The following is a 15,335-nucleotide window of genomic DNA, read 5'->3' as shown; positions in this document are numbered from 1 at the left end:
ATGCGCCGGCCATTCTTTGAATCTGGTTGGTTTTGCAGCAACTAAGACACAGATAGAGACTGAATTATTATATGTTCAGCAGGTTATTTATGCTTACTGATTGCCTTATGAACAACTTTCCATTTGAAAATCCATCTTCACTCGCTAAAGAACTCTTAGTTTTCCTGAAAAAAAAGTAAGATTTCCAGTAAACAATACCACTTTTAGAAAAATATACCAGCCAATAGCGTTCTTTCTATTTTACATTTACAAGTTTTCCAAAAAATAACTCTTTTAAGACGCGTTGCAAAGTTCCAGCATAGTCACAGGTTTTAGGCCTTGAAAAATCAGTGGCGTTGACGTCTCTATTTGGCTGATTTGTCGCAATAAACTCAATCAGACCATTATTTTTTTGTGTCTAGTCAGCAGGGTCAGTAGAAAGTACTTCAATATTTTGAGCTAATATTTCACTACGCATACTAATGGAGTCCAAGATTGCAGGCTCTTTATTGAGATCTTTATTACCAATCAATAAATCCGGAAGATAGCATGTGCGAGAATTCACCGCTTCTTGTGATAAGTCGCCAGATTGATTTTTTTTTTTTTTTTTGCGAAAAATGTTGTGACAACATTTTTGTTACAGCATTGTCATATGTTGTAACAAAAATATCTTTTTTGTTGGCATGGATGCAACAACATTAAGGCTTGCAATTTCTTTTTAAATTTGACTCTTTTTTTATTGACATCAGACCTTCTCTTGCCAGGCTCACCCATATTATTAACTGATCACTTCTGACTTATTTTTTTATTCTAAAAGTTCGAATGATTTTTCACTTATATTTTTACATATTTGATTAAATAGTTATTGAATCACTTTACTTTAAAAAAATAATTTTAAAGAAAAGAATTGTTTTCTTATTTTGTATTCCGCAGTCTGGTTTTTCCTTTTGCTTTTTTTTTACTGTTTTTTTATTGTTAATAGTAATTTTAGTCCTATATTTATTTTATAAACGCAAACTTCTTAAAAGGCATAGTAACAAAATTTACACGCTTATTGCAAAAGTTTACCTTGGTATAAAACAATGCAGCAAACAAGATTTCTTCCTTCATCGTGTGTGCGAGAAAATTACTTTTTTTTTTTTAGTTTTTATTTTATTTATTCAAGATTTAAAAATAGAATTATAAAAGGTAAATTTTGACTTTTTTTTTTAACTTTCATAACTTATTGGAAAAAAGTTTTTTTATAATTAATCAAAAAATTTGATTTCTTACTGGCTGGCCTCTTCAAACGCCTTGGCACTGCAGTGGCTTCCTAGGCTGGATAATAGGTAAAGACGGGGCTGGAAATATAATAAAGTTATACTTAAATAAAAATTAGCACCTAGCGGTTTTGCATATAACTTCTTTATTAATAATTGTATTCGAGAGGTAAAACTAAATGTCTATGACTCTCAAAAAAATGATTTTTTTGGTTTTATTATCTCTTTTGTAATAGATCTCGGCTTTTTTGGAATGGGCCTATGTTCCCCCAAAATATAGCATACAATGTTGGCCATTAATTTAAGTCAAAGCTAGCCAAGTCAAAGCCTAATTTGGTAAAAAAAAAAAAAGTTTTGTGGTTAGGTAAAAAAATTTTATGGTTAATACGATGGTTAGAAATATAATAATTCAAAAATCCAAGGTATACCAACAATAAATTAATTAAAAACAAAAAAAAAAAAAAAAACCCGAAAAAAAACGAAAAAAAACATTTGATTACAAATTACAAAGTAAAAGTACTATGAATATAATTAAACATATGAATAAAAATAGACAAAACTTTACAACGTAAAAACATTTTTCTCTACTAAATCAGTCTGGGTAGTTGGGTACTTTCCGAATTGGAATGGATAAACAAACAAACAGTTCAGTATGACTTGATTTGGAAGCATGATTGTCATTAAAGACATTGCTGCTAATTATACTTTAAGTTGATCTGGCTATACAAAAGAGTTGAGAGTGTGAAAAGTTACTCTACCAGACCCATATGAATCATTGAACGCCTTCCACGCTACTTATACTTTATACTTTTTGTCCTGGGTGTTTTGGGTGGGTGATATTATTTATATAACATATAAATAATATCACCTAAATTATATCAACAATATAATTTTTTGGTGGTAAACCAGGCTGCTACTAATAGCCCAGTTAAGTTGCAATCACATTTTATTTATATTATAGCAAATACTAAAATTAGGTTCTTAAATTTCGAGTGGAAGATATATATATTTACTTAATAAGCTTTTTTGGAAACATAGGTCATAAATAAGTTAGAAGAAAAAAAAAACACATTATTATATATAAACTTGTCTAGTCATAATATTATATTAAAACACCAAAAAAATAATTGATGATAAATATTGTATACTTCTAATAACAACATTAATCATAATAGCAATGTTAATAACAGTAAAAGTAACAATAATACTGGTATTAAACTAAAACAATGATATCATTGTTATTATTCTAATAACAATAACAACTGAAAATATCAACAATAACAACAATAATAACAGTACTAATATAAGAAAAGCAATATATATATATTTACAAGCACATGATGGGATCAAGATTTCCCATAGCAGATAAAGATAAAGAGAATAAAAACAATATATATATATATATATATATATATATATATATATATATATATATATATATATATATATATATATATATATATATATATATATATATATATATATATATAATTAGTACGATCTTAGGTTCTAAAAAGGATAACTCAACAGAGCATGCAATTATCCAATATGTAAATGCAATTTCAAAATCTTTTGAACAATCAAATTTTAGGTATTCTTAGTTATTGACCTATCAAATCAATCAAATCAATCAATCAATTCATATATTCTGAAATATTTGTTACATTCACAAAAGTCTACAAATAGTACATGTACTAATCTTAAGCAAAAACCTTTCAAATAAAAGCTAATAAATAAATTGTTAATGCTTATAGTAATATTAATTGTTCACAGCTAATAGTAATATTAATTGTTAATGCTAATAATAGTATTAATTGCAGCAAAACGAACATTAAAAGTTGAAAATATCAAAAAAACATTAAAAGCCTTCGATACGATTGACCATCACATGTTACTCGAAAAACTGAAGTACTAAGGAGTAAATAACCAAGTGTTAAGGTGGTTCAGAAGTTACTTAACAAATCGAAAATAATTTGTTGCTGGTAATGAAAATTATCACAATAATTGTTTAAATATAACCTGTGGAGCTCCACAAGGTTCAATCCTCGGAATCCTCCTTTTTTTAATCTATATAAACGATCTAAATAAAGCGACTAATCTGATGAGCATCATGTTTGCTGATGATACTAACTTATTAACCTCTAAGAGTGATTTTAGCAAACTTTTTGCCACCGCAAATAAAGAACTTAAACATTTATTCTACTGGTTTAAATACAGTAAATATTAATTACTAATAAAACTGAATGGACCCTTTTTCATTTGCTTAGGAAAAACAACTTTTTACCCTCAAACTTGCATAAAATCTTTATTGATGAAATTGAGATAAAAAGAGACTCCGTTATTAAATTCTTAGGTTATTTATCTTTATTTTTTATTAATTCATGAGGAATTAAATTATTATGATAGATTACTTGGAATTACAGTAACTTACTTGGAATTAGCATATTAACTATGTATGCACTAAAGTTTCTAAAAACATGGAAGTTTTATACAAAGCTTGAACTTATCTCAATAAGAAAAACTTAAGACAACTTTATTTCTCATACATTCAATGCTACATAAACTTTGGTAATATTGCATGAGGAATTACTGAAAAAAAAATTTACATCGTCTTTATCGCTGTCAGAAACGAGCAATTCGCATAATTAACTTTGCTGATCGTTTTCTCATTGTAAACCTTATTTTAATGAAATAAAAATTTTAAATATATTTGAACTCAAAGTTTTGAAAATTGTATCCTTGTCTTTAAAGATCATTTTAGTTCAAAACCCAGATCATTCTTAATAAAAACTTTTAACGTGCCTTTTTATCAAACAAATTTTATTCAATTTTAATAATATATGTATATATAATAATAGTTTATATATATATAACATAGTTACATAATAGTTTATATATATATAACATAGTTACATATATATAACATATATATATATAATATAGTTTATATATATATATATATATATATATATACATATATATATATATATATATTATATGTTATATGCGGTAGTGGTGTTGTGGTAAAGCACTCGCTTCATAAGCGAGAGGTTCCGAGTTCGATCCCCACCACGTCCCTGGTAGTACCGCGCTCAACTTGTTTCTCCGCGCAGCGGCCTTGTTCGTCGAGGTTCGTGTTTCGGAGTTATAGAGTTGAGAGAGGGTTATAACCACTATTAAGTAGCCTCCTCATCTGTAGTGGCCTTCTTGGCCTTGAGGAGGTGAATAGCAAAAAAAAAAAAAAAAAAAAAAAAAAAAAAAAAAAAAAAAAAATATATACTATATTATATATATATATATATATATATATATATATATATATATATATAAGTAATAGTTTAATAATATATGTATAAAAACATTTATACATTTATTATTATTTGCACATTCTAACACCTCGTGCAATATCTGTCCCGCTTACTCTATGCTATCTTTCTAACTCTACTTCTTCTGACTTTCACTCTAACATACTTCGTTCTTCTTAAATTCACTTACTCTTGGTCAGTGATGCTAGTAATGACGCTCATTGGTGAGCTGAACTTGTCTTCGCTGGCCCGGGTATGTGGCCTCTATATGGCAATTAGCCGGAGGAGGATAAACCGCAATACCCAAATTTTATTCAATTTTGTCTAGCCTGTCATGCTCCGTACCTATGGAATAAACAAGTTTATTCCATAGGTGCCAAATTTTGATTTTGATCGATTAGATTCTTTTTGTCTTTTTAAAAACAAAAACAAAAATTTTCCCGCGATAACATTCTATAGTACCACTCATTATTTTATCTACTATTTAATTTTATTAGTTTTATTATTATCTTTCTCTGAAGTTTTGTAGTTATGTCGTTTACAACCTCCTTACTAGTTTATATTGTTTACAGTTTTGCTTATGTAGAAAATTTAATATATATACAGTGCTGGCAAAAAGTCTTGCAACAAGGCACAATTTTACACTAATCAATGTTTGCAATGTGTACACAAATGCAAAAAGTCTTGCAACATCATAATTACTTTTCATAATTACTTCCAAAAACAATAATGCTTCCAAAAATATTATATTTTCACTAAAAACAAGTTAAATTATTTTTATTACATTGTATAATCATTTTAAACAGATGTACTATTAATATTTAGTAGGATATCCTTTGTTTTTTAACACAGCACTAATTGTTTAGGCATGGATTTGGCAAGATTTTCACATAGTCGTGATGTAATTTCTGTACACCATACATGACGAATAGCATTTTCTAAACCATCTAATGAATTGCAGTTCTTAGCAGACACAAGCTTCTTGATTAACATCCGAAGATTTTCAATTGGGTTGAGATCTGGAGAATTTCCAGGCCAATCAAGCAACTGTATGTTTTTTGATCCAAGCCACTGCTTCACAGACTTGGCAGTGTGGCATGGTGCTGAATCATGTTGAAAAATTGTGCACTGATGAATAATCATGAAATTGATTAGATTCATCCAAAACGTTGAGGTACTTTTTTGCATTCATAGTTTCTCCTTTGGGCAAAAAGTATAAATCTCCGAGGCCATGAGCAGAAAAACAACCCCACACCATTACAGAAGGTGAATGCTTCACAGTTTTGCATGTGTATTTAGGATTGGTAGGATTAGAACTAGTAGGTCGACGAACAAAAAGCTTAACATCAGAGAACTGACGAAACATGGACTCATCACTGAACATCACCTGTGTCCACTGCTATTCTGTCCAATCTTGATGCTTCTTGCAGAACTCAATGCGCTTTTTTCTCATCTTTTCAGTTACTAATGGCCTTCGTGCAGGTAAGTTTAATTCCTTCTTAAATGGCCTTTGTGCAGGTAAGTTTAATTCCGCAGAAAGTCTGTGACGGATTGTGCGCTTTGAGACATTAGAAAGTGTTGGTATGGTGTTCTGTAGGTCACCAGAGGTTATTGAAGGATTCATCTTGACCATTGTTACCATCCTGAGGTCAGTACGCTGTGAAGTGACTCTAGGACGTCCAGACCTCTTTTTAGGAGACAGGGATATAACCTGCTTTACAACACGCCAAATTTTAGTGCGTTCAACCATGTAAATTGTTGCAATGTCTGCATGAGACATACCACTTTTAGCAAGACGTTGAATGCATGCTTTTTCTTCTTTACTAAGCTGCCGAATCTTAGCCATGATTTTCACTTAATTAACTGTTTAAGCTACAAAATTGTCATATAATTATATTTATACCTAAAGATAAAAATATAAGATAATAACACTGAGTCTACTGGCGTGGAAACATTGATTTGTGTAAAATTGTGCCTTGTTGCAAGACTTTTTGCCAGCACAGTATATATATATATAGATATATATACAGTGTATATATTCTATACAATAAAGTAGAATATATACAGTGTATATATTCGACTTTATTGTAACTTATACTTTACAAGGTATTCGTAAATTTGTTTGTTTATTTTTTTAAGGTTCCGATGCTAAAATCTTTGTGATCTTCTTTCGGAAATCTAGTTTACACTGTTCGCGCTTTGTATATAAATATTTGTAAAGGACTTTTAATAAATTATTTTATTGTATCACGACAAACATTGTAAACAGAAATTGAATAGAATTTTTGTAAGTCAGTTTTATCGTTGATTCATGCAGTATTTTTTAATGACGCAATAGTTTGATAACGCTGTATACATTTTTTGATTCATGTAGTCATCACCACAAAATAAAACAATATCTTACAGAGAGCACATAAAGTTATAATTTATAGTAATGTGTTACAAAATTATACCCACTTCATAAGTTAACATCCTCTACATAAAATAATTTTTAGATAACAAAATCAGTCGTTCATATAATCAAACATACTAAACCATATTTCTATATTTTTCAAATAGTGTAAATAGTGATATTTTTTATGAGGTTTGATATTTTCAACAGTTTATGATTAATAATTTATAAATGCAATAGATTTTTTTTAAATATAAGATATATTTTATCAATAGTTGCCATTTCTCTGCCTACCACTGTGACCTCCTTGGTGACCATGATTATATCCTCCAAAATGACTTGCTAGCAATCCTGAATGTCGATTGCCTTCGCCTCTCAAATAAGGATCGTCTTTACGTCCATACGCTGAAATTCCTCCATAAAGGAAGTTCTTTTTTTTTATACTAGATTTTCCTGATCGAAGTTCTCGATTACCCAATACAGTTGTCACCATGAAAACATAACATACAAACTTTAATATAAGTGTCAACAGCTGCATTATTTATTATTATTTCTTTTTTTGTTCTTTATTACAACCTTTATACAAATATATTAAATAACAAAATTAAAAATAAAGGTTTCAATAATTAAAAAAAATCAAGAAAAAAATTACAAAGTATTATTTATTTAAATATAATAAACAAAGAACTCGGATATTCGAAGCAGAATGAGAGGTCTTCTTCGAGTTAAAACTAGAAGCATTATATTTTGCTCGTTAGTAAAAGAATTTTAGTTAAAATTTAAGTTTTATTTTAGTTAAAAATTTCAGACTCAAAATTTTAAACAATTAAGTTTTGATTAAATAACACGCTGCTTTGATATATGAACTGAAACTTAAATCTCCCAACATAAATGCACAATATCTCCCAACATAAATACAATGTTAAAAACAAACGCATAACTTCGATTTAATATTGCGTTAAAGCCGGCTGTACATTAAAGTTAGCATCTTTATAAAAATCCTTCATTATTTAAATTAAAATTATAATTGACTTATCTTTGGTTGGGGTTATTTTTGATGTTTGGGGTGCTTGTTGTAACCAACTGTTTTTCAAGAGTTTAGATTCTAATGAATATTGCGCATTGTTTTTTAAATAAATCTCGTCTCATTTCTCTCTCTCGCCTCATTTCTCTTGTTCTCATTTCTCTACTGTTTTGACAATAGTATGTAGAATAACTGAATCTTGTTTTTCCGAAATGATGTTTAAATTAGCTATAATCAATGGGTGTTATTATTTTTTAAATATTGCGATCTGGTGTAGTTTACTTTTTTATAAACTATACTTTTTTATAATATTGTTATTAGACAAAAAGTTATTTTAATAAAAATTTATGTTTATGAGTTTTAAAAAAGTTTACCAAAGTTTTGAGCATACCTTACGGAAGAATGAACTTTGTTAATAAGAAGCTAATAACATAAATTTCAAAAAAGCGTACTAAATGAAAACCATGACCGTGACTTGATTTATACGATTTGAACGTTTAATTAATTTTATGATTGCGATTTTACGAAAAATAAAAACGATAAACCAATGTAAAAAAATATTTATTTATCATCTTTGGCTGAGGTGACTGCGGGGGAAAAAAAATAGATAAAGAAAGAAAATAAATAAAAACATCTTTTAACGGAAAATTTACTTAACGTATTTTTATAGATCTTCCTAGACAAAACTAAAAGTCTGTGGTCAACTGGTTTTGAAATAGCCTTTACTATTTATTCAAAATTGAGGTGAGATTTTGAGGTGAAAAATTGAGGTGAAATTTTACCTGATCCTAATTATTATCTTATGCTTTTGTTTTATAAAAAGCATTTGACACATTGTATTTGTGCAAGCATAAGTCAAAATTAACCTTGAAAAACAGTAACTAAACTACATTGTTTAAAAGCAAATCAACTTTTTTTGAATATCATTTAAGTTTAATATATTTTGCTTTCTAAACAATCACTAATAGCATAACTCTTTACATTCCTTAACTAACGATTAACGTTTAGAAAGTTGCTTTTAATGAAACACTGGAAAAATCATACTATGCTCATCAGGGGTATGACTAAAAAGCACATTTCATTTTGTTGAAAATGGCATAGCTGCAAACGATAAATATTTTCTTTTATTAACATAAAATATTATTGCTTTCTTCCAAATTGAAAAAAACTCCCCCACCAGTACAGATGAAAATTTGGTCAGCAGTCAAAAAATACAAAAAATTCAAATTTTTCCATGTATAATTGGCGCTGAGTCATCTACAAATATTTCAAAAATACCACGATAATTAGTTTAGTAGCTTCATCTAATCTTTGGTAAAGATGATGGGAATGGTAGGCCTGCCTATTTAAAACCATGTGTATATTTGGAATGTTAGGGAGGGGGGGAGGAGATACCTTGTTAGTATTTTTTACTATGTACTTTAAATAGAGATATTTTTTAAATTGTAAAGGTTTTTATTCAAGATTTATTATCTGTTGTTTTAAATTTTAAACAATGAAAAGCAACAACCATTAAACTTACTTTACCGTCTTCTTTTGTTTTTAAAAATCTTAATAATAAAGTCTTGACAAAATTTAATAGCACGTTTTGCCCCGTAATTTAAAACAAGAAGACTAGTGACAGACTTTTTCAATTCTTTTATAATCTGGAAGTAAGTACTAATTTGATAATCTGGTTTTCAGTCATTTTATCTCATGTAATTTCATTTCAACCAAAACATTGAAAAACCAGCTTTTTTACAAGTTGGATGATAATGAAAACTTTTGTACTTCGGTACAAAAAAACTTTCATTATCATCCATCTAGCTGGATGATAAAGAAAGTTTTTTTTCTTTTTTTCACTTTTCCTTTACTGTTAGTGCTAATTTAAGAGTTAATTTATGTAATTGATTTACATGTAAACATTTATTAGCTAGGCACTCAGCCACAAATCTTTTATTTAAATCCTAAATGTGTTTTTTGTGTTTTTATAGTCACTTGATCAGAGCTTCTGTTGGGTAAAGACTACATTTGGAATACTGTATCATTTAATTAACAGCCTTTAAATCCAAAGAATGTGCTACTGCATAGATTGGAGCTTTAATAAACCACTAAACATAAAATAGTGCTGTAAATGAAGCTATTTCATGAATCAGCTTACCTTAATGCAATGATATTATATTTAGACACAAACTGCTGAGTTGTGACTGAAGAAGATCATATGTTAAATATATCTCTGTGGCATAAATCTGGCATGGCGTGTAGCCATCGGAAATCTTAACTATTCTTAATTGTTTCTGCCTTAAAATACTTCACTTAGAAGGTGAATAATCTTCAATGCTTCCCGAATTGTTATTTATACAAGAAGCAAGTTTTGCACTCAGTGCAGCTAAACTTATTCCAAATCATGATTCAGTTAAATCTTCTTCAATACTTTTTTGAATAAGAATAGGAACAACATTAGAATTTTTAAATTTTCGAAAAGACTTGAGATACTGTTCATCCTCTTAATTATCGTAAGTGTCTAAACCTTTTATTATCTCTTCGAGTTTTTCACAAACCTATTTTTTTTACTTCATAATCGACCCTTTCAATCTATAATTTTTTTTCTTAATTCTCTTTTTGTTTTACAAAATTTTTTATTTGCGCGACATTTTTTGAACATTCAAATCTCTTCCGATCATCAAGAAAATTCCTCTTGACTACTTTTTAAAACTGTTGTTTCATCTTTATAGATAATATCTTTTTTAATAAGTTTTTTTGATTTTCATCAAATGTATCCTCCTCCTTCTTCCTTCTTTTACAAAAATAACATTTTTGCCTAAATGTTTTTTGCGTTTTTTTAATTCTTTCTTACCTTTATCAGTCAATTTTTTTCTAAATGGCAAACCAAAAGTAGAAGAGTTCATTAAAGATAAAACTAAAAACATTAAACTCATTATAAATTTGGACTAAATTATAAATTTATAAGCATTTTTCTATAATATAGAAGACATCTTATATGCTGGTCAGTATTTTCTTCATCAGATAAAAGACGTATGGTAATTTATTTTACCACGAGACAACCTATTTTAATAAATTAAGCAGTCAAATAATCACAAATTAGACATGAAGCTATACTAATTGAAGAAATGTTTGGTATTGTGGTTTATCCTTTTCTTCCTAACTGCCATAGAGATGCCACATACCAAGGCCTGCGAAGTCGAGTTCAGCTCACTAAAGAGCATCATAACCCGCTTTGCAGACCAAAAAGAAGTGATTTTAAGAAGAAGGAAGGATAATGGAGTGAAAGTCAGAATAAGTCGAGTTCGAAAGATAGCATATAGTAAGCGGGCAGATAATACACTAGATGTTATAATGTGCAATTTAGGATCATATCAAGTTAACTTGATATGAACTCTTGTTACATACGAAGTTTTAATAATTACTAACTAAAGAAATGTTTGGAAAATCAACTTACAGCATATTCCCTGTAATAGTCATATTGCAATAAAGTTTTCTTAATAATCAATTGTGCTATGGGTTATTTTGCTATGTGTTATAATATTTCAATTCTTTTTCCAATATGAAAAATTGAACAATGAGATATATTTTTGCAACAATTACTTGTTGACATTATTTTTATTTACAAAAAAATAAACAAAAATTTGAAATTTCACAAAATATCTCCCCCCGCCCTAACCTCCTAAAAATATTCAACATGACTTTAAATTGGTTGGTATTCCTACCATTCCTATCATTTCATATCACCATAAATGCAAATTTTGAATTTTTTGTAATTGGAGAAAATTTTAATCTGCACCGGTAGGGGAGATTTTGTTTTTATTTGGAAAAAGGTATTAATGTTTTATGTTAATACAATAAAAGTTCATCTTTTGCTGCTATAACGTTTCCGAGAAAATAAAATGTACCTTTTAATCATACCCTTAATACTCATTTAAAAAAATTTCTAAAACAATAGAGATTTTGCCAAAACAATAGCCATTGAAGTCAAAAAAATAGGCAATGTTGTCAAAACGTCTACTGAAATTAAAAATAATTAAAACATACTACTTGTTTATCCATATAAACAAAGATAAACAAGCAATGAAGATTTTTTAAAGAACTCTTTATTCAATAGACATTTTGACATCTACTATTTCAATATTGCTTAAACATTTGTTTTACAAAATTAAACTAGATATCTGAAAAAATTTACATAATATAGAGATATTATTTAAACTTAGCAAATCAAATTTTAAGTAAATTTTAATAAAGTTCATTTATGTGGAACCGTTGCCATGGAACTTAAAGCTCTTTAAACTACCATGAATTCTCTTTCAAAACTTGCTTATTCTTGTGCTTAAATATCAAAACTTCCGAAACTTTATAATAATAGATTTAAAAAAATTACTAAGTATTATTAACCGAATGAGGTCTATTTGGTTATTAACAATAACTAATTTTTGTAAAAACTCGAATAACTACATTCACATTTTTTAATGAGGTGGCGGAGACCGGGGTTGGTTGCCTCCGTTTTTATTCCTTGAGCTCTGTAGCCCTAACGGCAAAACTTTTTGTAAGTATTATCGCGCAGTTTTAAAAAGTATAAATTTAGGTAACATTTTTAATTTGCATTCATTATAAAAAAATTTTCTTGGGGCCCTTCTGGGGCCTCAAATAAAAAAAAAGTTAACCAACTTACCACAACACGGGGTAAGTTGGAGCAAACTATAAAATGATTATTAATATACTATTTAGTGCAAAATTTATAGAAATTTTTTTCCTATTTATTTTGGAAACAATTTTAAACCAAAAATTCTATATTATTTTTTGCTGGTACCAAATATCAGTACGGATAACAGTCAAAACAGCATGATGTTAAAAATTAAAAAAAAAAAATTAATTTTATGAAAATATTTATTTTTTTCTATAGTAAATGCTATGAGCTAACTTTACTTTTTTTTGTACGACTTTTTTCCTTGTAAAGTAAAAAAAGGAAAAAAAAAGGAATCGATGTTCAAAAGTTACGCTTTTGTCCGAAAAGCACAAAAATCCTAATATCTCCCATGCGCATGCACATTGGAGATATAACGTTGCGTTTTAAACTATTTTAAACTAAATTTACTTTTTTTAAAGTTTTTTAAAAATATTATTCATTAAATAATACTATAGTGTTTAAAAGTTATGTATAGTTAAAACTCCCCATTTTGAAGAGGGGTTTCCAAAAGAGCTTAACAAAGTTGTAACTTTCGAATACAAAAATATGATTAGCTGTAATTAAAACATGTCGAAGAATATAAATTTAGATCAGCAATAGAGCTCAGCAGCTTATTCCCCTCACATTTTGAAGGGGGAGGGGGTTAATTACGTAACTTATTCCCCTCGCATTAGAGAAGAGGGGGAAAAAACGAGTTTAATGATTAGTTTATTTTAGACTTGAGTCATTTTGCAAAGCATCTTTATTTAAAATAAGCATAAACGTACTCAAGTTTGATTTATGTCTAAAAGATATCTTAATTACCTATTACCAATTAGATTCGTAATCCCTGTTGATAATTCTCAAACAATACAGATGTACAAATGAAAAAAGAAAAAGAAAAAGGAAACAAAGAAGTTTTTATTGCTTTTGCATTACCAGTGAGCACTAGATGTGTTTTAGTATTCTTAAACACGTCTTATAATCACAGGACTTCTTATTCGTTAACTACACCTTTTCAAAATGTAATTAAGAACTTGAAAGCTGTAATTAAGAACTTGAAAGCTGTAATTGAGAAGCGTAAGATGTAATTTAGAACATGAATGTTGTAATTGAGAAATCGTAAGGTGTAATTGAGAAACGTTAGATGTAATTAAGAACATGAAAGTTGTAATCGAGAAACGTAATCAAGAAATCGTAAAGGCGGATTTCCACGTGACGAAAATATTTGCGCGAAACCAATTTTTTCGTCGATAAGCATGCGCAGTTAAAACATTTCGACGATAAGCATGCGCAGATAAAAAAATTCTGTCAAAATTAACAGAAATGATTTATCTGCGCATGCTTATCGACGGAAAAATTCGCTTCGCACGTATATTTTCGTCTCGTGGAAATCCGCCTTAAGATGTAATCAAGAAACGTAAGATGTAATTAAAAGTTTTTGATATAGATTCGCAGAACAAAGTTCTTTATGTTTTTAATTTTGTTGCTTTAATTTTTAATTAAAGGTTGCTTTTAATTTGGCCAAGGTGACTATATGGGTTGGTTTTCAATAAATACTGTTATATTAATAAAATAAAAAAAAGATGAAAAAGGCAATTGCAGTTTTGGCGGTAACTGAAAAAATCCTAACGGGTGTAAGTTAGAGCTTTCTTTTTTTTTTGTTTGTAAAAAATTTATTTGAGAAATCAGATAAATAATAAATAAAACACAAATATTTTATTACGAAAAAAATATAAAGATTTAAATTGAATTGAAAGAATGCTATTAAAATTATTGTAATATTCAGTTAAACACCAACTTGGTCATCTTCCATATTTGAAATTGTTGCGTAATGCTTCATAGTATGTTGAGCATCACTTCCACAATTACCTCCTATTATTGTATTTTTTGCCGCAGTACCAATTCTTTCCCAATACTGCGTTTATTATTCCATAATCCCAGCACTGCATACAGATGAAATGCGAATCACATTTTTAACGTTACTTTTAATTTTTGACGAGACTGTTTCCACCGGGATTAACATTGGGCTGAAGAGTCCTAAACGTTACAACTAAACTGGAGAATTTTTAAACCCCCTTTTGAAATAAGCGTGACATAGAACGTTGGGTGTTACGATGACCAAATCCTCTAAAGGATTCCCGGATGTAACTCACTGGTGAAACATAACCAACATCTACTTGTTACAATAATCTGCATTAAATGATCCTCTGCAAGTTTTTATTATGCCAATATTTATTGTTGAAATAGCTGCGATCAAACGTATATTTGCACCTTTTGAAGCAGCCATTTACATTATTGCTCTTCTTTCCTGCTTGGCTAGTCCTTGCGTTTTTCAACAAAAAAGGTAAAAGTTTGTTTTATCAAACCAAACTATCTGATGACCATTTGTGATTTGTTTGTTGATGTTCCTAACACATTCAGTTCTTTTTTGTTTGTTTTCATTACTGTTTCTTAAAGAAAGTATCTTTTGTACTTTTTTAATGGAAACAATCTGCCTTTGAGGTAATTGGAGGTTGTTGTTGTGCAGACGCTGTTATTGTCTTATTATTTTTGTTTTGATAAATTGTCATAATTTTTTTTTTCAATTATTTTTTTTGGTTTGAAACCACCTCTTCCAATAAAACTTGAACTTCCACCGCAAACCCAATTAAAAGCTAGCTTTTATTTGACCCCTAAATTTTGCTCTAGAGTCACCCAATCGTCATTTCACTCAACA

Source organism: Hydra vulgaris, chromosome 05 (genome assembly GCF_038396675.1).
Source record: "Hydra vulgaris chromosome 05, alternate assembly HydraT2T_AEP".
NCBI lineage: Eukaryota > Metazoa > Cnidaria > Hydrozoa > Anthoathecata > Hydridae > Hydra > Hydra vulgaris.
Note: the sequence above shows the minus strand (reverse complement) of the source record.